Genomic DNA, 26,431 nt, shown 5'->3' on the forward strand with positions numbered 1-26,431 from the left:
GCAATGTAAATTAAAATTAGTTCATCTCATTTTAGTTAAGAGTATTTATGTTTCAGTGATCTTGGTTTATATAAATTATCCATGTCATTGATATAAGAATGTGAACCTTTCATCCATGATTCAAGTTTTTCCCAAGACAAGGTGTGGTTGTGAAAGGATCCAGGGAAATTGTTTTTCATGATTGGTTGAAAGGTCAATTGACATCTCGTCCCATTTTGCTTTGTTGGAAAGCACACATAGTAAAGGTGAAGTGCCTGTTTACTTGTTAGTAAACTTAATTAATGTAGTGTAATTGAAGATTTAACTTAGAAGTGGATTCCTGCGAGAACTCTTTTCATGTTTCTAGTCTTGTTGAGTCCGGATCAAGACAGGATCTCCAACAAGTTTTTTTAAAGAGTTAATCTCCAATGAGTTTTGAAGAGATGCAGCTCAAAATCTTGCCAAGTCGAGTTGAATGATAGGGTAATTAGGTTCTCATTGTCCTTTTTTAAAGTGTAAATCTTACTAATTGTATTCAATATGTGCAGAGAAAAGCAGTTGTCTAGCATGTACTTGGGAACGAACCTGCTGATGTTTACAGAGAAAAGCAGTTGTATAGCACATGACTTTTCCTTTTTGTTTATAACCATCTTTTGAGATGGTTGGCTCAGTTGTTTTTTGTTGCATTGAATGGTTGGTGTAGACAACACATCGTGGTCCAAGATGAAGTCCTAGCCAATAGGTTGGGCCTTATTCCCATCAAAGCTTACCCAAGGCTGTTCGAATATGTTTCAGGTTGACAGTTCGTTGACTTTTTATTTTTATTTTGGCTTTCATTAATTTGAATTGGGCTTATTTGTACATTGATTTTTTTTTTTTTTTTTTAATGTATGTATTAGGTACTTCTTCAAGGTCTTTCTTCAAGGGATTTGATATGTGGAAGGAAGAAACTGTAATGAAGGTAACAAATCAAAGATAATATGGTTTGCTAAATCTGTTTCAGGCATATGAATTACTAAAGAATAAGCGGAGAATTGTGAAATCTGAACGTTTGAACTTTTTAACTGTCAAAATGCAAAAGGTTGTCCCTCCTGAAAGACTTTTCAATGATTTAGATTATAGTAAATGATTTCCTTAGTCAAGGAAGGTTTCTGGATTATCTTTTGTTGTTTGACAGGAGCATGAATGTTGACCATGAACAAAGCCTTTTAACTAAGCTGAAGCAACAATGGGGTGGCCAACTTATGTTGTAGATGGAAGGAATGGTCTGTCATATACTAACTACTTGCCTGAGCTAGTTGCATGCGTGCGTGTGTTTTCTTCTTCTTTCTAAAAGGGATTTCTTGGTGGTGTTCTTGGCAATGCAGGTTACTGATTTTCCATTAGCAAGGGAGAATCAACAGAATGTGTTGAAGCTCCATGCCCATTTCCATCTTTATATTGCTAACAGAATGTCCTTTTACCTTCACTATGGTTTTATTTAGGATGATGGTTTTCATATCTTTTCTTTTCTTTTTCAAACTATTCAACAGTCTATGTTTGTAGCTTGCTCAGCTCCAAGATACATACATGTTGCATCATATTTTAATTAGACCAAGCTATTCAGGATGATGGTATTTTAATTAGACCAAGCTATTTGTGACAAGAGGTCTTGTGAAAAAGCTAATTGTTTTGCTAAATGTCAAATGTGCATAGGTATGCTTGTGATTTTGTTCTGACATCTTTTGAGAAAAGCTATTGTATTTTATTACACCTTCCAAAAAAAAGGCTCTTGCAATTTGTTTTGCCAATGTGTACAGATGTATGCTAAGTGTAGTTGTGTGCTCTGTGGAAGCCAACCCAAGAAATGTGCTGATTGGCCCCATGTATACTACTGCTGTGTTGAATGGGAAGATGCCATTTCTTTCAATATTGCCACTTCTGACATACCTGCTCATATTCTTTTAATCTTTTTTTTTTGAGCAAATAATTTGGGGATTTTTCATATCTGTTTGGTTGTTGCTTGTTAGGTGACTTTTGCCTCATCTTTGTTTGCAGGTCAGCTTACCTAGATTTCATAGATGGTGATAGTTTCTCCAAGGCCTTGGAACTTAACGGTTCGTAACTTGGGGACTACACCTTGAGCCAAGAAGTGACAACCGTGAAGGTGGTGGCAGGAGCGGCGGTGGTAGAGGTGGCAGAGATAGTGGTGGCCGATTTGGAGGCGGCCGAGGCAGTGGTAGGGGACGTGGAAATAAACCAAGCATGGGCGCAGCTGGTACAGGTAGGTCATGAAGTCTCATTACTTGTTAGCCAGTGTCGGGAACAGATGAATTGTATGATCTGCAACCCGAGGATGTTATGTAATATCTCAGTTCCTACAAGTTGAGCCCATTAGTGTGAATGAATGTGAATATGATAAAATATATTATATAACAGGTGTATATCTGGAAGAATATGGTGAAATATATTGTAACAGGTATATTAGGAATTTTTTGCATTGGAATAGTAGGGAAAAAAAAAAGGAAGAAGATACTTTTACCAACGAAAATTTTCGTAGGTAAAAGTATCATAGTCGTTTTTACCTACGAAATTTTCGTAGGTAAAAGTCTCATCACGTTTTTCACCTACGAAAATTTCGTAGGGAAAGGTGTCTTCTACGTTAGATAAAAGTTCTGTAAATATTTTTAGCTACGAAAATATTTGTAGGTATAAGTTTTGTAAATATTTTTAACTATTGTTTTGTAAAATATTTTTACCTACGAAACAATTCATAGGTAAAAGTTTTTAGCTATGAAATTATTCATAGGCTTTTGTTTTGTAAATATTTTATATTTGTTGGAAATTTTGTAATACTTTTTACCTACGAAAATATTCGTAGTTAAAAGTTTTATAAGTATAAAATAGTTGTAGGTAAAAGTTTTATAATACTTTTTACCTATGAAAATATTCGGAGGTAAAATTTTTATAAATATTTTTAGCTACAAAAATATTCGTAGGTAAAAGTTTTATAATAATTTCTACCTACGAAATAAGTCGTAGGTAAAAGTTTTGTAAATATATCGAGAGAACAGGAGCAACGGAAGAACGACCGAGCGACAACCGATCCACAGAAGAAATTCGGACGATAGTCGGAGGATCCCTGTGTAGAGGCAACTCAAATAATGCCCAGAAAAACCACGCTAGAAGCCTCATCTAACCTGAATCCGAAATTCTGATCATATCTCGGCCTTCAAAAGAAAAGAAGAAAGAAAAGTATTGTATCTCGTTCACTGATGAAGATGCCCAAGGCATCCATCATCCACATGACGATGAATTGGTCATTACTCTCACCATCGCAAACCGAAAGGTGTTCCGCATACTCATCGACATAGGATCATCGGCTGACGTATTGTTCACTCAAGCGTTCGACAAGATGGGTGTTGAACGATCGACATTACGACCGGTTCGTACCCCATTGGTCCGATTCTCGGGGGGACAGATACTCCCGGAAGGGATCATCTCACTGCCACTCACGGTCAGAAACCCTCCGCACTAAGCAACGATAATGGTTGATTTCCTGATAGTCGACCAATCGTCCGTGTACAACGCTATACTCGGTCGACCCTCTCTGAGTCTCCTTCAGGCCGTGGTATCTACATACCACCTCTCCATGAAATTCGTAACTGAGTCGGGAGTAGGAGTCTTCAAAGGAGATCAGAAGGACGCAAGACGTTGCTATATAACAGTTGTAAAAATTCCCACCAAGAAAGCTCCAACTGAAGTATAGATGATTGAGTCGCTGGACCCTCGGGTCAAGACGCATGAACGAGGGCAACCGGTTGAAGATCTTATCTCGGTGCCTTTGGTCGAGACAGACGGATCTAAAACAGTGCAAATTGGCTCGTCTCTGCGATCACCCTTGAAAGATAATTTGATAGCTTTGCTCCGACGATATGCTGACATATTTGCGTGGAACCATGAAGATATGTAGGGAATCGACCCGTCAGTGATCACTTACCGACTCAATATCGATCCGACCTATTCACCAATCCGACAAAAGCGACAACCACTCGGCCCCGAAAGGTACGCTGTCATTAAAGAAAAGGTTAGCAAGCTCCTCAAGCAAAATTCATAGAAGAGATATACTATCCAGAATGGGTAGCTAATGTCGTACTTGTGAAGAAAGCTAATGGGAAGTGGCGAGCCTGTATCGACTATACCGACCTAAATAAAGCCTGTCCAAAGGATAGCTTTCCTCTTCCGAAGATAAACCAGTTGGTAGATAGTACTACGGGGCATGAACTTTTTAGTTTTATGGATGCGTATTCAGGGTATAATCAAATTGTAATGCATTAGTTTGATAAATCTAAAACTACCTTTGTCACTGACAAAGGCCTTTATTGTTACCATGTGATACCATTTGGTTTGAAAAATGCTGGTGCGACTTATCAAAGATTGGTGAACAAAATCTTTGCTCTGCTGATCGGCCAAACCATGGAAGTGTACATTGACGATATGCTCGTCAAAAGTGTACGCGTGGCCGACTATATAGCCAACCTAGAAGAAATGTTCCTAATCTTATGCAAGTTCCGAATGAAATTAAACCCAAGTAAGTGTGCCTTTGACATAAGCTCAGGAAAGTTCCTCGGTTTCTTGGTCAATCAGTGAGGAATAGAGGCAAACCCGGAAAAGATAAAAGCCCTGCTCGACATGGAATCTCCAAAAATGATTAAAGATATATAAACACTGACTGGATGGGTAGCAGCACTTAATTGTTTCCTATCCAGAGCCACGGATAAATGCCTCCCGTTCTTCAAACAATTGAAGGGACGACAAACGATGGATTGGATGGAAGAGTGCGAAGCAGCGTTCCAGCAATTAAAGTCTTATCTCGGATCTCCACCACTCTTATCGAAACCCGAGCCATGAGAAGCTCTGCTGTTGTACCTAGCGGTGTCCAAGGCAGAAGTTAGCTCGACCCTGATATGTGAGCACGAAGGAAAGCATCCACTGGTTTACTACGTCAGCAAAGCACTATTACCGACGGAGACGAGATACCCACTCTTGAAAAAAGTGGCCCTAGTTCTAGTAGTCTCTTCACGCCGACTTCGGCCATATTTCCAAGCCCATACCATTGTCGTTATAACCGATCTCCCACTGCGTCAGATTCTACAAAAACCAGATGTATCCGGCCGACTTACGAAATGGGCGATCGAACTCAGTGAATTCGACATTCAATATAAGTCGAGAATAGCAGTCAAAGGGCAAGCCGTGACCGACTTAATTGCTGAAGTAACACCACAAACCAATCCGATGATTGAGCATACGACCAAGCCTGTTGAAGCATCGACTACTGCTTCTCCCTCGTCATCGCTCGACCCAATACCCTAGAAGCTGTATGTTGACGGTTCCTCCAACTCTACGGCAAGCGGGGCAGGAGTAGTTCTTGAAACTCTAGATCAAACATATATACAGTATGCCTTAAGACTTGGATTTCAAGCTTCGAACAATACACCAGAATATGAAGCGTTGTTGTTCGGCCTTCGACTCGCGGCCAACTTGGGTGTTACGCATCTAAAAGTTTTCAGTGATTCTCAGCTGGTTGTTAACCAAGTTACCGGTGTATATCAAACACGGGAAAGAGCAATTAAAAGCATACATGGAGAAAGCTAAAGAACTGATCAGCGGCTTTCAGTGTTGTGTCATCACTCGGATCCCTCGGACAGAGAATGCCAAAGCCGACCTATTAGCAAAACTCACCTCCGCCGACGAAGATGATATACCCAGACTTGTTCCAGCCGAGAACATCACTAAATTGAGTATTAATGAACCAGTTAGCTTGACCATACATACGATTGACTCAGAACCTTCTTAGATTGATACGATCGTCTGATATCTCGACAAGGGTGAGTTGCCTAAAGACCGTGCCGAGGCCTGACGATTAAAGATCCAAGCCTCCCGTTATACCATATTCAACGAGACTTTATATAAGAAAGGTTATTATGCTCCACTGCTGCGATGCCTAAACCCCAGTGAAGTGAATTATGTACTACGGGAAATCCATGAAGGGATCTGCGGAAACCATTCAGGAGGACGGTTACTCGCGCATAAAGTATTACGTCAGGGATACTACTGTCCGACTATCCAACACGACGCTCGTAAGCTCGCTCAGAGATGCGATAGATGTCAGAGATTCGTGATTATCCCGAGATAACCTTCCGAAGCGCTGACACCTATGACTAGTCCTTGACCCTTCGCACAATGGGGAATCGACATCATAGGGCCACTCTTTATGGGAAGACGCCAGACCAAGTTCACTGTCGTATCCTTGGATTACTTCACAAAATGGGCCGAGGCTAAGCCACTGGGAAAAATAACCGAATAGAAGATCACTGATTTTCTGTGGAAGAACATTGTCTGTCAGTTCGGAGTACCCTAGACCATTGTTACCGACAATGAAAAGCAGTTCGACAATAGGAGCTTTCGTGAAATGTGTGACAACCTCGAGATAAAAAATGTGTACTCATCGCCCCACCATCCTCAAACGAACGGACAGGTTGAGGCGATCAATAAGATTATCAAACAGCATCTCCGGACCAAGCTCGACCGAGCCAAGGGAGCATGGGCTGAAGAACTCTCGAAAATATTATGGGCATATTAAACTACAGCTCGAACCGCCACAGGAAAAACTCCTTTCTCCCTTGCTTATGGCTCGGAAGTTGTCACTCCGGTCGAGATCAGGTTGCCTTCAGCCTTAGTCAATTCATTTAAGGAAGAGGATAATGAACAACTCTTAGCACTCGGACTCGATCTTGTGGACGAACAAAGAGAGAGCTCGGCCACGTATGGGAGCTCGGCAACAGCAGGTAACTCGGTTCTATAACACTCGAGTCAAGGTCAGACGTTTTCGAGTTGGAGACATGGCTCTCCAAAAGACATTCCTCAATACAAAGGAAGTTGGCCCAGGTACACTGGGACCCAACTAGGAAGGACCCTATATCGTCTCAGCCACCATTCAACTAGGGATGTATCGGTTGGAAGACCTAACCAGACGACTACTACCTCTTCCATGGAATGCCGAGCATCTAAAAGTCTATTACCCCTAAAGTCGGCACGGCAAAGCAATGAAAAAGGCTCGAAAATAACAGGCATGTAAACTGAGTCAAAATGAATAAAATGAAACTGAGCATATTCATTTATCAGTATGTTACATTGAGTTATATCTTGCTTCAGCATTACATTGTTAGACTAGAAAGGGCTAAGGGCAAAAGAAAGATTGGCCACAACGTGCGAATTTCTTCTTTGGTTAATACTATTCTCGAGCCTGCTTGGAGCTGGTGTGAGTGCCAAAAATGGAGCCGATGATGGTACCAAAAATCAAGCTCCGAGACTATTAAGGGTCACTTGGAATGACTTCTGGAGCCTGAGTAGCTTCAGACTCAGCCCCGGTACCACCCGCAGCACCATCAGACTTAGCCGCTTCAGTCGCCGGATCCTCTGGAGGCCCTTCCTCGAATCTCGAGAGATCAAGGTCGGGAAAAAACTGCTTCACCACTTGAATGTAAGCTTTGTACTCGCTCGCGTATAAGCGATCCCTCTCGTCTTTAAACTCCAGAGATTAAAGGAAGTATTTTACGGCCTTCTCTCCTGCCTCTTTCTTGGCCACCTCGAGCACTGCTTTGTATCGGCCTTCAGTCGAGCTAGCTTTTCCTCGGAGGCGTCACGAGCCAGGCAGAGTTGCCGACTCTCATCAAGGGCCCCATTCAGCAGCTGAGCCATCCGAGCACATTCAGCTCTAGCATCTTCAATCGCCTTCCGAGCCAAGCTCAACTCGCCAGTTAAACGGCCGACCCGAGTTGAGGTAATCTCAAGTTGAGCCTCTGCCTCTACTGCCCGTTTTCCAGCCGCTTCAATGTTCGTGACATGTTTTTCGGCCTTCTCAGCCTCGATCAAATTTACGCTGGCTCTCAACAGGCAAGGAGCGAGCTGTACAAAAAAAAAAAAACGAAGTCCGATTAAAGCCGAAAGAGACAAGGAGCTAAATGATAAATTCGATATCTTACTTGAAGTAAGACCTTCGTAGCATGGGAGAGTATCCGACTCTTGGGAGCTTCGAAGATGGAAGCGAATTCCTTTTTACTCCCGGTAAAAACAGCTTAAGGAACCATGTCTGCCATAGCCTGACAGAAGGATGATTGCTCCTGTGGAGCCGACTCCTCCCTTGAACTTTCTCCTCTTTGCTCCTCTCTTCGCCCCGAGACCCGTTCTGCAACAGGTCCTGGCTCAAGAGTTGCCCGGGACTCGACCGGAACGTCCTCCACCCTCTCTTCAGGGTCAGAAAGATCGACGACGGTCGGGACGACCGAAGTAGTGGTGACTGGGGTGGAAGGCTCCACGACGGAGGGAGCAGTTTTCGCCTTCTTTGGAGGCCGAGGCTCCGACAGAAGTACTGACCTAGGAGGAGCCTTCAACTTCGACGATGGCCTAAGAAGGGGTTGAGCTTCAGCCATTTCTGCGTCGGATAAAATGCAGAGTCAGAAAAATTTAAGAAGGATATGCCTGAACAATTCAAGGATACCTATCACAGATGAATTCAGGCCCGAAAGAAGAAGAAGCTCCGATTGTAAAAGGGACTTCTAAGACCTATCTTCTAGGCTCAACGTCCACAGTCTTTGATCCGAGATAAAGCGTTGGCTGCTAGATTCGGTTTTTTCTTGGAAATATTTGCAGAATACGTTCAATCAGACTCAAAAGGATTTGATCAAGACAAAACGAGAGAAAAGGCGTGCCGAGTCACCTGCTTTAAAGAACACCCAGGGAACGAGAGATTCGAACAACCCAGGCTCGGTAGTTTCCTAGTGTCCGCATGCCCAAGACCTCCTCTCTCTCCAGTGCTTGTTAGAGGTAGAAGGGTCAGTTATCAAAGAGCCACCCTTGTTCCGCGAAGCGCTAAAAAAATACTAGCCGGGCTGCAAAGTGTTCAGCCGAACTTGGTATAGATAGAGGAACTCGTCCATGGTCAGTGGGGGTTGCTGTCTCAGCCCACAACACTGCACATCCAAACAAGTTTCTCCACCCATTCGGGACTATCTGCCTGGGAGCAATTCTGAGCTGGGAAAGAAAATCCCGAACAATGGGTTGTAAGGGTAGACGCAAGCCACATTGCATGACAACTTGAAATATTGCGACCATCCCAAGAGGGGGATGGTCGGACAATTCATTCGGAAGCGGAAGTTGAAGAATTACTGAGTCGGGAACATGATACCCTACTCGGATCCTATCCAAATCCATCTCAGTCAAAACTGAGGGAACCGGCCCCTTCTAATCGTCTCCGACCTCCTCACTCTCGGCAGCCTCTCCTTCTTTAGCTGCCGACTCAGCAAACTGAGCCGATTTCCGTAGGGGAACCGACTCAGTGGTTCCCCCAAACTCGGTCCTCACCGGTCTCTTGGGAAGAGCCGACTCAGAGGTGCCTAATTCTTCTTCTTCTAAGTCGTCCCCAGGGAAAAAAGGGGTAGGCCTTCCCGGGGCATGTCTCAAGACAGGGGGACCCCCTAGAGCAGGGCGTTCCGCTGGAATCCCACTGGACATCCTAGCGGTGAGCTGGAACGCCTCATTGGCGCTCATCACCATCTCTGCCAGTAAGGAAGACGATTCCGAAATATTTCAAAAATGCTCCATTTCGCCCTCATCACCGGAAATCCTCTCCTGGGGACTTGAAGGGTGCATTGTCACTGAACGTCAAAAAGAAAAGGGAGGAAGAGAAGACTCACCAGAAAGACGAAAAGCACACAGTTGAGGAGGAAGGAAGAAAGCAAGGACGGAGAAGAATGACAGATCGCAAGCACAGTAAAAAGAAAGAAGAGAGAACGAAAGAAAAGGGAATCAAGGGGACAGACGAAAGTGTGAAAGTCGATCTCGCTCCTCCTTTTATAGCCGAGTCACGTGGTAGCAACATTTAAGGAGGAGTCGAATCGACGCCTGCTTCGACGCCCCCGCCCGACGCATGGCGCACATCAACTGACGTAAGTAACGTCTTTGCCACGTGTCTGACGCTCATAAGCGGATGAAATGACTTGACGGTTGTCCACTTGTGCGACCTAAAGTAAGGATCCGTCGCACGTCAAGAACGACACAAGAAGCAATAAATGCCCCATCATAACCTCGGTCTGCAATGCATTACTCCTTAGTGCCAATATAACTGACACAAGGAGTAGGGGGCTTACTGTTGGAAAAAAATATGATAAGTTCGGAGACTCGGTTATGGAATGGACCAACTCTACTGAAACTGTCCGAGGGATCCGAGCCAATAGTTCGGACCGAGATAAAATAAAGCCTAAAGGAGAGACTTGCTCAGATTTGTAGGAAATGAATCCCAATCGAAGGTGAGAGAGTCGAGAGCCTTAGGCAAGTATAAGACACATCAAGTTGACTTGGTTAACGAGGCAACAATGACTAAAGGGACCTATTAAAGGTCCTGAATCGGAAAGCTACCTGACCGATTATGAAATCGACCTATGTATGGTTGGTTGTGGTATCGGCTATCGGATAGAAGAAAAATATCGGTCCTGAACCAATTCAGTTTCGTCCAATAATAGGCTAAAAGTCTCCTCTGTAAGCCAACCGAGATTACGAATCTATTGAGGCCGAGCCAAATAAAGGAGAGATGGTGTAATCTTAAACACCGTCCCGTGAATCTTGTAAAAGGATTCCCGATCCCGAAAATCTCGCGATCGGGAAGTATACGTAAACAAAACATCACCTAAATCAGATCTCCTGAAAAATCTGAAGAGAATCCCCTTATGCTGGGACCTCCCACTCCTATAAAAAGAGGGCTCCCCAGGATTAAAGGTACGCAAGAAAAACTCTAAGAGACTCCTCTTCCTAAGCCCTTACTAACTTAAGCATGGGAGGATCTCCAGCTCAAGTCAGGGTCTCTCTTCACTACCAAAAAAAGAGACAAAGCATACAGACCACGTTAGTTTTTTGCTACGGATATAAACCGTAACTATATTTACTACAGTGTTTATTTGTAGCTAAAAGTTTTCACACCATTAATAATTAATGGTGTTGTAAGGGGCTCCATGGGGCTGAAAAAAGTACATATATTCTATCTAAGCCGTCCATATATTTGGAAATATTAATTTAGAACATGAAATCAAAAATCAGCTAAATCTAAGCTCAAGTGGACCACACGATAGGAAACATGGAGATTAAATCATATTTGCTTCCTATGGTGTGGTCCACTTGGGCCTTCAATCTATATTAAGTTTGGGTTCATGAGCTAAAATAATTTAATAAAATTAATGGTCGGAGTGGATAAATCAAATACATCATAGTGGGCTCCACGGAGCTCCTGTCAGGACCGTCCACGGTCCGGTCTCACGAAACGTCACCCAATTTTGGGCGCGCGCTCAAAACAGAGCTGCGCCCAAAACTGGTTATCTCTCTCTCTCTCTCTCCCCGTTCTCTAATCCCCCTCTCTCTTTCTGTTTCCCAATCCTCTCTCCCTCCCGATCTCTGCTCCATCTCTCTCCGTCCGGATCTCTGCTCCATCTCTCTCATTCTCCTCCCTCTTCTCCAATGCATCTCTGCCGTCTCTTATATCTCTCTCCATTGTAGCAGCCGTAAAGCTCTCCTACCCGAAGAAACACACGCCGTGAAGCTCCTCTCCATAGGTTTGATATCATCTTTTCTTTTTGTCTTTCAGATTTGATACATGTTAGCAGTTTGATGAAATGACCTGCTATCTGTTTGTTGAAATGGCATGCTATCTGTTTGATGAAATGGCTAGATTTCATGCATGCTATCCGTTTGATGAAATGGCATGCCATCTGTCCCTGCTGATTTTTCAGGCTGCTGGGTACCACTGCTCCATTCCCTATTTTGAGTTCTTCAGCCTGGCTCAGTTCAGGGACGTCTGTCCATTTCCGTCTGGATTTCTCAATTTAAATCATTCTTTCAAAATATCAAAATGTAACATATCATGTGAGATATGGGGTTTTTTTAATTTTTTTTTTTTCTCTTTTTGTGGTGGATGGTTCATATTACATTTTCAGGATTGTATGGACAAAGTATCAGATCGATTATCGTCCTGTTGCCGCTGAAAAATGAGTTTATCTCATTGTAGTCAACAGTTAGAAATTTTGATAAGGATAAAAAGTAATCTCTAAAACCCATTATTTACATATGATCTCTAGTACATAATTACAGTTAATATCATTTTTTCAATGGAGCCTGTGAGTTGCTCTACATTCGTGGAGAGATGGATTGATGGGCGAAATCAAGCTATGCCCATGGAGCCTGTGAGTTGCTCTGCATTCTTGTGCATATATGACATTTGCGTGGTGGATGAGTTCCAGCATGCATGTACTATGTATGGATGATGGTTAGCATCCGTCCACAAAGGGAAAATAGAAGTTCTGAGTTTATAGGAGTTACTGCAGGGACAGGTTATTTGATCCTCTGCCCAAGGACATGTATAGTTCAGTCTGGTGTCTGCTTGGTGGACCATGCCCCAAAATATCCCATACGCGATAATCATAACCGTTCGATGCTTCACCCGCAAGCAAATGGTTAAGAAAAGATTTAGCAAAGGTCAAGGGGCCATCTGATTGAGAGATTTATCAGGTGTGCCCCATCCACATTGGGGCTCATCAGATCAACCGCTTAACCAACAAATCATGGGCCCCAATATGAATGGACCGGTGAAGATCGGATATATTCTTGCCTGGAACTGGTCATGTAATTTATGTTATTTCATTATTGTTTTCAATTATTTCAATTATTTGTTATTTTGTGCTTCCAAATGGTACTGGGTATTCTAAAAAAGTATAACTAGAAAGTTCTCAGTATGTCATATGATTTGCCTTTCTCAAATGTCGATATTTATCTTCTTTTGATTCTTTTTATCTTTATCACTATTCTAACAGTTATGGGGTACTTTAATCCTTAATGACTTTGGTCCTTGGAGGATGGTTTCTGATAGTTTGGGTACATTAGAGGATGACGATTCTTTTCTACTCGCTGCTCTGCTTAGTTTTCCGTGGAAGGATGTTGCCATGTGTAGATGTCAATTTCGGGAAGTACTTTACCTCTTTGGTCTGATGATGCTGACCATAAGAAATTACTTGCTAATATGTATCACGATATATTGGATAATACAATGCATTTCCGAGCTTGCAAGGAGGATGCCTAATTTACTTCATTTGCATCTTGCACAGCGACGAGTAAGAAGCTTTTTACCTATTCTCTGTACCTCATTTTTCTGCAGTGAATTGCTTGTTTATAACGTAGCACACGCATTTTGAAGTGACATGTTAAAATGTAAATTTGATTTAAGATTTTCTATTTTCCATTGTGCAGAAACAAACAAAGCATCAGATTTTGCAGTTGGTGGCACTTATCAACCTGTCGCATTTTCATATGGAAGCACTCGTGCTTCTGGTGGAATGAAGAATTCTGATCCTGGGTTGCAATTTCCTGGTTTCCATCCACCATTCCCTGTGCCTGAAAGCCTAGTAAACAACCTGGTGAGTACACCTGTAAATATATGTTTTTTCACTGGATATATTTGTTTTGCATATAACGTAGGTTATGTTGTTTGTAGATTGCTACTAATGCCTCTTCAAGCTGGCCATATGATAATATTCCAAGATAAGTGTGTTATTCTAAGGCTTACTATGTCTAAGTTTCAAATGCTTGGAGCAGCAATGAAGTTCTGACCTAAGGTTGCCATTTGTGGGACCTAGTTTCCTTGTTTCATGACCAAAAAGGCCAGTGCGGGTGGGATTAGAATTATAGAATTGGTTTCCTTTAAAAATAAAATAAAATTATACGTAGATCATTTCAATATTTCTCCTCATTATCACATGGTACTTTTATATAGTATAAAGTTGAAATCACAAAATCCTGTTTTGAATGTGCTTGGTTCTGCAATTTTGTGATTCACAATTATCTGATTTCTGAAAATTCAGCTATGAATCTGTATGGGGGAATATTCCATTTATGAATGCAATAGTCTTGCTCTCTTGCTAAATGCTTCCCATTTTGCTCTCCTTTTTCAGTCAAAGCTGCCAGGGAAGAGTCCATGCCCAGTCCACATGCCTATAGACTCTGCCAAATCTGGCTGGCTGAAAATGGCACGGCCTGACCCATTTGTACCCCAGATGTTAAAGCTGTGGTCATGGAATATTTGATATGGGCTTGAGGAATGCTAAAGAAGCTTGCTGGACTATGCTTGTTGCAGGCCAAGGGAGCTAGCCAGAAAGAAATGCAAGCCAAGGGAAAGAAAGCTGGTTAGTATTTGGTTTGTGAGATGTCAAAACGGATGAATGATGTGGAGCTTGCTTAGTGGTAGACACTGAGATCATGGCTTCAACTGCTCTTGTGGGGTGTGGGTGTGCGTGTGTGTGTATAATATATACAAAAAAAAAAAAAAAAAAAAAAAACCAGCACGCTCATATTAAGATTGATTTTTTTTTTTTTTCCTTCTTTCATTTCTGTGGTTTGTGTTTATCCCTCTTCAATCTCTCCAAAATTTCTGATTTTATTTTTTCTTTTTCAGAATTACAGGTTCTTCCATTTGTAGAATATACTCTATCTTAACATTCAAAGGTGGAAAAAAATGAGCTATATCATGTTAATATGAACCGATATTTGACTTTAATGGTGCAACAGGTGATACATTCAATCCATGGTGATAAGAATTTTAGTATTGTACTGCTGAATCTTTATAAGTGATACATTCACGATAAGTTATTCAATGAATCATGATTTTGAATCTTTGAATTGGTACTGAATGGTCTAGTTAGGGTGGAATTTCAGTCTTCTTCTTCTTCTTCTTCTCCTTCTTCTGCTTCTTTTTTTTTTTTTTTTTTTGCAGCTGAGTTTTTGCTGAGTGGTTTTTTAAATGAAGAAGCTGAAAAGCTCTTCTTTTTTGCTTTATTTCTCATGAAAATGGTGGTTCTGGTGTGAGAATTTTAGGTGGGAGGTTTTCTTATTGTGTTGAAATTGTTTCTCATTTGGCTTTTACTTTTGTGTTTGCGTTGGTTTTGTGTATGAAACTTCATGTGGAAATTACTGGCTTTTGGGTTATGGTGGTTTTGGTATATTATCTTTGACAGTGAGAAGAGGGTAAGAGATTTTCAGAGTGGAAGAAAGGATGGAAAGGAGAGATTTCCTGTTTTGGGAACTAACTTTGCTGGATTTGGTATGGATGGAGAGCTCCAACGCAAACCTTCTCCTTCTGTCATAAACTATGAAGGTCAGTTGGGTTCTCTTTTCTTTTTCTTTTTTTAATTTTTAATTTTTAACTCCCTTCCCTTCACACATCATCTGTTTGCTAGTATCGTCTTGACACAGGTTTAATAATAAATTATATATGCTTGTTCGGATTGGCTTGAAATGATGAGGAGTTTGTTCTTTTGAGGTTTCTATGAGATTTTGAAAGCCAATTGCATGGACAAAGTCCACAGCTAGACATAAAGATTTTGTTCACTGGCTATAAGGTTCCATTTAACAACTGGCTCTGTGTGTATGTGCACCAATTAGGAACTCTACCCAATCCATGGTGCTAGTTGTTAAAGGGCACTACAAGGCTCTGTATGGATTTTCCTGTTGACTTCTTCCATGTGCTAAATTTGTAAAAAATTTATAAGAAAAAAAAAATGATGGTCATAACCTTGGTTTTTAAACCCAGAAATCAGAATGTATCAGACAGTCGAACTGGATTGAGAGCAATGTAACAGCTATTCAGCAAATGCAAAGAGCATTACCAGGAGCATTTTGTAACAGATTTGGTCGCCATCATCAGCTCTATTTTAGAACTTGGAGAACCTGCAAACGAAGTGCTTGAAAGCCACAATGTATTACAAGATCAGTTATAGGCCCCTCAGATTTGTTCTCAGGTACCTGAATCACTGGATGTAAAATGCAGTGTATCTTCAACCATAAAAGTTGGGAGTATGAAACAAATCCATGTATTCATTAAATATTCAAACTTCAGCAGTCAAAGGAACAAAGAAAGAGGGCATTCAGAAAGGAATGCATGTAGCCAACTGATACTTCTGTTGAGGAGACATCTGATATTTTCAGAAAGGAATGCCTACACCAGTAATGAAAGAGATCAGCTTGAGTTCATACATGTATTTACTTTTGTGGATTTTCTGTTAGTCTTTTTTGGTAGGAAGTCAGTTAAAGGGAAGTATTTTAGCATGGGTGTGATGACAGTTCGAATTTTTGTTATGTATGTCCAAGTATAATATAATGACTGTTTGAGATGCCTATCAATTTCATATTCCCTGCGTATCAACTATCAAACCCTGCAAGAGTACCCAAGATTTTCTTTTCATACGCTAGACATAGTACGATCGAGAAATTGTTGACACAGAAAATTTTCATCATTGCATTAGTAGGTGCATATACATTGTGATGAAAATTTCATTTAAAATCTAGCTTTGCCAATATTGCACATACATGTATTTATCAACAGAAAAACCAATTTCTCCAGACACATGAGTTGTATTAAGAAGTCGAATGATTTGACCTATGAGGTTTTGCATCTGCCAGTACTTTGGCAAGCTTGCATCTCATCACCATACATTCAAAACATGAAATAATTTGTAGTATATAACCACCTTATTAAGTCAATTGAAATATTCAGCAAACAAAATCAATTCAGGGCCAACAAAACAAGGCCAACGATATTTACTCCAAGAATTCTGCCATTTCTTACACATCCACTCTCCTCTAGATTCACTACATATATTCTTAAGTAAAAGGGCATTAAGGTAGGATAATGATCGAGGGACTACTAGTCTGTATCATTACCAATACTTTTTCTTTTTATTCATAAATGTGTAAACAACTCCCATAGGGCTATGAAAAACAACTCATTACCCTAAATCTCCAAATACAATTGAATCCCCATCAATGAATGGCAGTGCCATGGATAACACCCCCTAGACTCTAGCTGTTGAACAATCCATCCAAAGAACGTAGAGGAAATCAATTAAATTACAGAGCCACCCTATAAAGCCTTTCCCCAATGATTCTAGAATTCCTCTCAAAAAACCCTCACATTATACCATGGCCAAATAATTGAGTCTTGGGATTGGAAAGGATGCCATGTCCATCTAGCAATGACAAGGAAAATGGACACATTTAAGACCCCAAAATAGCTTACAACCCATGAAGGCAGCCCCAACCCCATTTAAGACACTCCCCATGGATTTGGATTTGGCAAAAAATTCCCCACCACAAACTATAGAGTTTGTTTCTCCAAAGAAGTTATTATTTGGCAAATCAACCAAACCCCTTCTAAACTCTAACTTTTGATCATTGAGGAAATCAATTGAATTACAGAGCCAATCAATAAAGTCTTTCCCTCAAGGATTCTAGAATTTCTTTCCATAGCCCCCACATTATACCATAAGGAAGAATTTGCCAAATAATTGAGACTTCGGATTGGAAAGGACTGCATGTCCATACAACAAAATGACATGGAAAAAGAACCAATTTAAGATCCACAAACCCTTTACATGGACAACCCCAACCCCATTTAAGAATCTCTCCATGGATTTGGCAAATTCCCAACTCCACAAATCCATGGATTCAAAGCCAAAAATTTTCCCCCAGGAAAAAAAGAAGAAGCTCATTGCACTAATTCTCCATATGCAATTGAATCCCAAGCACCGAATGCCAACACCATGGATAACCCCCTTAACTCCATCTTTTGAACAACCCAACAAAAGATCATAGATTTTTTTTAAGGTAAATGCACTTTTATTGAAGAAGTGCCAAAAGGCGGAACATTACCACAAAAGCCCAACCATCTCAAAACCAAACACTATAGTTGGATAGATGGCATTAATGTAAGCTACATCAGTCAGGGGATCCAGGGAAGCCACACCCCTTTTTCTAGCCCTGAAGAGGATTTTACTTTTTAATGGTGGGCATTCAGTTACCACTCTTTCCTGTCGTGTGGTCCACACATGATTTGGATTAGATTTCCATTTTGGGTTCATACCCCATATTCATATGAAAAATAAAATAAAAATTAAAAAAAATGGATGCACGTTGTAGATATAACATGAACATAATAGGGAAAGTGAGTATGTGATTGCAAATAGAAATCAGCAAGGAAACACCTTAGTACGCATTACCCTCAACTTTACATTCCTGCTTCAGGTATTGTACACAAGTCCATGGAAGATAACTAATCAAAATCAATTTATGGAGAATTACTACTGAGTTAAGAAAAATGTTCTTCTCAATATTACTTATAATCGGGTTCCTTATACACATGAGGATCATTACTTTGCCTCATCAACATCCATGCCATTCAAATCCTTGAGTAGATTGTTATTTTGGCATATTAAAACATCTATATCATCATAAGAGAAAAAAAAAAAAAATCCTAAAATAAAATAAAAATAAAATATATAAAAAAACCTTAATCCAATTCCCAAAAAAAAAGAAAGAAGAAGAAAATCATTCTTCCATACCTAAAATGGACGCGGATTATGGCGTCAGAGAGGGAAGTCTTCATGAGATCAAGAGAGAGGGGATGCTTAGGGAGAGAAGAGGGGTTTGTGAGGGGGGAGATCGAGAGAGAGGAAAAGGGCACGGGAGATCAAGATCGAGAGAGAGAGAGAGAGAGAGAGAGAGAGAGAGAGAGAGAGAGAGAGATGGACGCCGAATGGGTTTGGAGTGGAGGGAAATGAAAGGTTGAGAGAGAGAGAGAGAGAGAGAGAGAGAGAGAGAGAGAGACACGAAATGGGTTTAGAGTGGAGGGAAATGGAAGGTTTCGTGAGATGGACGCGGAATGGGTTTGGAGTGGAGGGAGATGAAAGATTTTGTGCAAGGGGGGAAAAGAAAAAGGGCAGCGCGGTAAGAGTTTTCACATTTTTCCTGCTACGGCTTGGCTACGGTTTTAATTCGTAGCTAAAAGCCATGGACCGTATCCGACTATCGCATACAGTTTTGACGGTCATGGACGAACGACCCTCTCAAGGGCGGCTTTGTAGGATCCATCATGATACATTTCATATATCCACTCCGTCCATTAATTTTTTATTTTTTTATAGGGATTGACCTCAAAATATAGGAAATTCGAAGGTCAAATTAAACCACACCATTGATCAATGGTAAGTATTTAATCTCCACTGTTTCCTACAGTATGGTCCACTTGAGCCTTCGAACTACTTCCTTTTTTGGGCTCTTGTCCAAAAATGCTCTTTCAAAATGAATAGACGTATTAGATGGAGCACACATATTTTAATGTGTATCGTAGAGTCCCTTATGGGGCCGTCTTAGGTGGTACGTACGAGTGGTGGTGATAGTTTTTAGCTACGGTTTGATTATTTTTAGCTACGGATTTAAGCCGTAGCAATATAGCTACGGTCTATATCCGTAGCCAAAAATTATAATACTCCGTAGCCTTTGGTCATTTTTTTGGTAGTGTTAATTCTTGCAGCAAGGTGAAGGGAATTTTGATTAATACAACAGCATGTATTCTGAAGCTTATTTGATTTTTTATTTTTTATTTTTTTGGTGAAAATCAATGAGAGTTTAGTATATTATGTTGCCGACATCTTGGTAGTACAACAGATGTGGTTGATGACTTGCTAACTTTCACTTAGTCCTGTTAAGTCTGTAAAGGTGGCCTATTCATGTTTCTCTGCTGGGAAAAGACAGCTGATATCTCAAGCTGAGAAAACTGTTCGCTGGCTGCATCTCACGAGACCCATTGTAAATGTTGTCATTGTCATGCAGCTTGGTTGCCGCTCATGTTTCTCTCAGCTTGGCTGCATCTCATGAGACCCATTTTTCTCTTTCTTCATTTGTCTGTTTATTTTGCAAAATACTATTGATATGGGTTCCATTTGATAGACCATTATAAAGTCCGAAACAGATGGATGTTATATTATTTGTAGTTCTGCTTAAATTGATGTGTTCAACCAAAAATGGGGTCTCTATAGGTACGTTAAGTTAAAAGTCCCAATTCTTTTGGTGCATAGTCTCCTACTTTATTTTATTTTTATTTCCTCATACACCTGCTGCATTTGAATGAGTCAAGTTGGGATTTCTGTAAATGGACAAAAGTTGCATTTAAACTATAGAAGTAGAAGGCTCTAACAAGGTTGTCACATTCATACCTTGGCAGGCATATCTATTTAATGGCTACTGGGAAGATATTGGGACCGTTAAGTCCTTTTTTTATGCTAACTTGGCTCCACATATTAGGTAAATCTCCCGTAAACTACTTGTCTGTGTATAGTTTATTTTTTAGTTTGACAATTTTATTTTTTATTTTCAAACTGAAGCTGTCTAATGTTTGGTGAAGCTTCCCAAGTTTCAATTTTATGATCTGCTAAAGCCAATCTTCACGTCTCCTAGGTTTCTACCACCAGCGAAGATAGAAAAATGCTAGGTATGATGTGTATTTACTATTCTTGCTTATGAGCTTTTAACTCTTTGATACAAATATTTACCTGTGCTTGCTTATTATTACTACAGATTTTGGACTCCATAATTTCACATGGATGCTTCTTAAGGGAATGCAGTGTTGAACATTCCATAGTTGGGATACGCTCAAGACTAAAGTATGGGTCTGAACTGAAGGTAATTCATGTCTCATCCATGACGCACTTCCTTGACAGAGATGTGTGAATGGTATCATGGTATGAACTCTTGTTTGTTTTTCTTTCTTAGACATCTATTTGGTGACCCCCATGAAAGGATGATGACATCCCCCTATTTGAATTCAGTGAACCATGGGCTCCACTTGTAAAAACTTAAAACTCAAACAGAGCTGTTTAATATTGCTCAAGTCATTAGGGTATAACCCATATATGTATGCAGGATTTCATGTTTCCATGCTCGGGCCGCCAACCAAAAATAGAGTTCTCAACTTATGGCTGGTCATGATGTGAGCTTTTGTGTTATTTGGATGGCAAAGAACTATCAATTCCACAAAACAATTGTTAACATTTTTTATAGTTGTTGTTGTTATTGGGGCATGTCGATGAATAGTTTTGATTGTTTTTTCATTTTTGATGAATAGGTTCTTGCAATGGAAACAGGCACCATTGTTATCATATTTTTTTTTTTTTTTTTTAAACAATAGCTACGGATTTTAGCCGTAGCTGTTGTCATAAAAACCTTAGCAATTGCTAAAATAGCATATTGCTACGGATTTCATTCCACTTTTAGCTACTGATATTATTCATAGTTGTAGGTACATTTCGCTACAGAAATTATAGCTACGGCTTTTGTTCGTAGCGAATGATCTCTATTGCTACGGATATAATTCGTAGCAATTGATTTTTGGACCTTTTGCTACCCCACCAATAGCGACGGATGCGCTACGTACTAGGTCCGTAGCAAAAGCTCTTTGGTTATGAATTTTGGCCGTAGCCTTTGCCCGTTTTTCTTGTAGTGCTTTCTCCCTCATTGTGTTGCAGGTCGAAGTACAGGAAGAGGTTGACCCAGTTTTTCGCATCATCAAAACCCAATCTTCAATCACCACTCTTGAATCCGAGAACGGGACCAAATTGATTCCAATCCAATGTCTAGGTGAGTTAATTAATCTATAAGCGTTTTATTAGAATTTTATTAGAATTAATTTAAACCCTAGATCAACTACCCTAGTTCTGCATCAAAACCATAAATCTAAGTAATTCAAACCCTAACCCATGATCTTAACCATGGGTAGTTGTAGAACTTTAATGAAACCGTAAAGTTTCATAATTCATGGTAGGATTTGATTTTAAGGTGCATCCATTCCCTAACAATATTGGTATGCGATTCAACTCATAAGGTGATAATTTTTTCTCTTGGGCTTTCCGCTTTCATGTTAGTTAAGCAATAGCTCTCTTGTGTTATAATTGGGATAGAACCTCAAATTATATGCTCAACATTTAACTTATATAAATATTTACATATTGGACTTAAATATCTTATCATACTTGTGGATTGTCTATATATGAAACTTGAATTGCTACATTAATTTGTGGAAAACTCCACTTTTATATATATATATATATATATATATATATATATATATATATATATATTCAAAATTGGGATGTAACTTGATTAATTGTAATTATGATATACTCTTAAACTAGTGGCCATTTTATATATTGAATGTAACTTTGATAAAATATTTACCCTACATGGCTTGGTTTGATACTTTTCACACGTGGCTTGGATCAAGCTTATATTTGTGGTTGTTGTTCGTCCAGTCCATGCGACCTCATAAACAGGTTGGATGGACAATGTAGGAATGGAAAGATTTCAATTGTGAAAGTCATTTTCTTCGTTATTCTCTGTGGTGTCGTCCATTTGAACCTGAAATGCCGTCAGTTTTGGGCGCATGCCTTAAAATGAGCTGGAAAAATAGTGGACTGCATGGATAAAGCGCATACGACATTGCAGGCCACAGGGTATCCTGCCACCACCGTCTGTTGAATCAACGGCTTGGATATGAAAACCATGGGCCCACCTATAAGTGCCACGTGCCTCAAGACACCTATCCACGTCTTTCGTGGGAACTCTAGTCTGAAATCGAGCAAAAATACAGCGAAAGCTGATACCGGGTCTGGTCCACCCCCCGCGTGTTAGAAGTCAAACTCCAGGTTCAACCTCGGTTGTCGTGAATTTTAAACCATTCCGAATCGCAGACAAGCTAAATCCACACTGCCGTTCTGAATTCAACATGGCCCGCCAATTTATAAACCTTCCACCCTCCTTTCCTTCATCAAATTCAAAACCTTCAAACCCCGTATCTTCTCTAGACAAAAAACCCAACATCAAGACTAATCTCTTCTTCCTTCGTAGACATGAGTCCCACTAGAATCTTACCAATCATAGCCATCATTTTTATCTTCTTGACCTCTAGCTTGGTGCCCCTCGTCGAATCAAGGCCATTCTATGGAGAGTGGGGATCAAAGAATGGGATCGTCATGATACAGGCTCTCCAGAAAGGCCCTGTGCCACCATCCGGACGTTCTGGGTGCACCAACGGGTCTGGACATGGTGGTGGTAGCTGCCCACTTACAGTAAAGAATTACGCAGTCAATGTCGGCGTTTTACCACCTAGATCTCATGACACTGTCATCATCGATTTGAGAAACACAGATGCTACTGATAGCAAAATGGGCCATCAAGAACAATGGTCGTGATGGTTTTCATTGATGACTACTCGGGTGCATGTATTCAAGACCTACAGCATAACAGACTGACCTTTTGTCTGCTCAAGCTTCTGTATATTGTGACAGTTTGTAATTACATACCATAATGATACCTCATGCCATGTATTTATGTATATCTTTCCCAAACAAATGTATCCGTGTATATCTACATTTTTTGAAATTCTTACCATTTATTTATTTGAGGCCTTTTAATCGTGAATGCGGACGGTTGACAATTTTATATTAAACATCAGTTTCTTTTATGATGATTGGACTGAATATTTAAGCCCATTTAGTTTTAGACTTACTAATAATCGTCCATGGAAGTAAAGAATGGTTAAGACATCCTGTGCTGACTCCATAGTTCTTCAGGGCACTGGTCAGGTTAACCAATGGGACATGGTCTGACAGCGAATGGGCCCAGATCTCGGGCCACCATGTCATCTCGGGCTAGCTTGGATCCTCTTATATTAAACTCGAACCATTGAATAAATCATGGTTGTCAGCAATGTAAACGCTGTGATACAATTGCAGAGGCCTGTGCAATTCAGGAAGGCTGCATCCAATGCAAGGCTCTGGGCTTTAAAAGAATTAATATTGAATCAGATTCGAAAGTGGGAGTCGATTGCCTCAAAGATCCCAATGTAAAAACTCCCTGAAAGCTGTGGTTCATCTTAGAAGACATCAAAAAATGACATCTCATTAATTAGTTCATCTATTGATTACATCTGCAGGGAGAGCAATATGCTGGCAGAGAGCTTGGCTTTGATGGGAAGCAACTCCCCTCAGATTCTTGATCTATAGATCTAATGAGGGTTTTCCCAAAGAGATGAAGGCACCCTGGTCATGGACAAGATGAGCAATAATGACAGAAAACAGACCTCACCATTAAATAGATCTTGGTGAACCCCACACCCCCCCCCCCCCCACAATTCATTTGCCCTAAATTAGCCACAAATGGCCAATTAAAGGCCCTTAAAACGATGTACTTGATCTTTATAACAGGTAACTTGGAGTTTCATTCAGCCCATCTTGTTTTGCTCTCCAGATTCCTATATTATTGGCTTTAATAAAAACAAGGAAACAAGGCAGTGATCCAATCGCCTCAACTTGCAGCTGAGCAGCAGATATGATATCCTGGTGCGATATGGAAGTAAAGAATGGTTAAGACATCCTGTGCTGACTCTATAGTCCTTCAGGGCACTGGTCAGGTTAACCAATGGGACATGGCCTGACAGCAAATGGGCCCAGATCTCAATCGGACATGGTCTGACATCTCGGGCCACCATGTCATCTCGGGCCACCATGTCATCTCGGGCTTGGATCCTCTTATATTAAACTCGAACCATTGAATAAATCATGGTTGTCACCAATGTAACCGCTGTGATACAATTGCAGAGGCCTGTGCAATTCAGGAAGGCTGCATCCAATGCAAGGCTCTGGGCTTTAAAAGAACTAATATTAAATTGGATTCGAAAGTGGTAGTCAATTGCCTCAAAGACCCCAATGTAAAAACTCCCTGAAAGCTGTGGTTCATCTTAGAAGACATCAAAAAAATGAAATCTCATTAATTAGTTCATCCATTGATTACATCTGCAGGGAGAGCAATATGGTGGCAGAGAGCTTGGCTTTGATGGGAAGCAACTCCCCTCAGATTCTTGATCTATAGATCTAATGAGGGTCTTCCCAAAGAGATGAAGGCAACCTGGTCATGGACAAGATGAGCAATAATGACAAAAAACAGACCTCACCATTAAGTAGATCTTGCTGAAAACCCCCCCTCTCAACATTTGCCCTAAATTAGCCACAAATGGGCAATTAAAGGCGCTTAAAACGATGTACTCGATCTTTATAATAGGTAACTTGGAGTTTCATTCAGCCCATCTTGTTTTGCTGGTCCCAACATTTTGACGCAAAATATGGAGCTAGATGGCATCATCTTGACCATTAAAAAACAACATTAGTGGATATGGGCCCGAGCCCAAATTTGAGCACATTCGATAAAAGGAGACGGTAAACAACAGTTAGATAGCAACAATATTCTCCTTAGGCTTCACAGAGTAAGGCCCGCTGTCTGCAATAGTTTTGGGCCCATAAAGACAGCAAATTCCTTCCAAAATGGACCCAAACACAATCAGGCCGACTTCCGGACCCAAAAACCACTTCTTCCTCTAGGGTTACTGAAACCAAACACCCAACCCACTCTTCCTTCTCCTTCTCTTTCCTTTTTTTTCTTTATTTATTAAAATGTAGAGTAAAAGACTGCAAGGGTTTTCCCTGCCACAACTGCTCCGGATAGTGGCAGCGACCAAGGCAGCCATGGCTACATGCTGCCAACGGGAGGTGCTCTACATTAAGCTGGAATGGGCCAACATGGTCCTTCTTCTCTAGCGTGGATTTCTGCGGCATCATTTCCTTCAGTTTTTGTGAAATGAGCAGGTGGGCTAGCTGTTTGTGGCTTTTGGGGTTGCTTAATTACTGTTGGCTGCAATCTGGGTGTTTGCAGAGTGGTGGCTGTCTCGGCCTTTGGGTCCTTTGGCTGTCAAGCTGGGTGGCTGTGAATGCTGCTGAGCGTCTCCTCCATATCGCACCAGGATATCATATCTGCTGCTCAGCTGCAAGTTGAGGCGATTGGATCACTGCCTTGTTTCCTTGTTTTTATTAAAGCTTACTATCTGCAGAATCTCAAGCCGCTCTCGAATTCTGGTCATTTTTTGGAGAGATGCTTTCCTTTTGATCTGTTAGCTTCTTTGTTTATGATGTCGGTTAGTACAGTTAGTAAATATCATAGGTGTTGCCCACTCATTTTTGTAAGGCCCACCTGAATACATGTATAATTTCTAAAATTCACAGAGTTGCAAGTGGTAACCTACCAAGAAGAAAAAAGTTCATAGCATAGCAGTACAGTAATCTGGACCATCCAAATATGACGCGGATTGCATGATGACTCTGCCACCATGGAGCTCCATGGAGGCAGGACTATGTGTAGCCCACTGTCATGTATTTGATCTATCCATTTTTCCATATCATTTTAGGGCATGAGCCCAAATTGAAGCATACCCAAAGCTCAAGTGCACCACACCAAAGGAAAAAGTGGGTATTGAACACCTATCGTTTGAAAACTTCCTGGGGACAGAAGTTTTGGATCAAGATGATATTTGTCCTTTCCCTTCATCAAGGTTTATGTGACCTTATGAACCAGCCGGTTGGATGTTAAATAAACATCATCGTGGGCCTTAGATGGACATCATTAGACGTCATATCTCTGGTCCTTGTGGTGTGGTCCACTTTAG

General features: G+C 40.8%; 1 long non-coding RNA gene across 2 annotated transcripts; it reads left to right on the forward strand.

The window, feature by feature from the left end:
- Positions 1 to 509: 509 nt before the first annotated feature.
- LOC131250128 (uncharacterized) lies at positions 510 to 2,186 on the forward strand. Of its 2 annotated transcripts, none has more exons than XR_009173080.1 (3): positions 510 to 774; positions 879 to 940; positions 2,017 to 2,186. It is a non-coding gene; the product is annotated as an uncharacterized LOC131250128 (long non-coding RNA). The 2 variants fall into 2 exon arrangements; XR_009173081.1 differs by lacking the exon at positions 2,017 to 2,186 and adding an exon at positions 1,157 to 1,323.
- The last annotated feature ends 24,245 nt before the right edge of the window (positions 2,187 to 26,431 follow it).

Source organism: Magnolia sinica, chromosome 6 (assembly GCF_029962835.1).
Source record: "Magnolia sinica isolate HGM2019 chromosome 6, MsV1, whole genome shotgun sequence".
Lineage (NCBI taxonomy): Eukaryota > Viridiplantae > Streptophyta > Magnoliopsida > Magnoliales > Magnoliaceae > Magnolia > Magnolia sinica.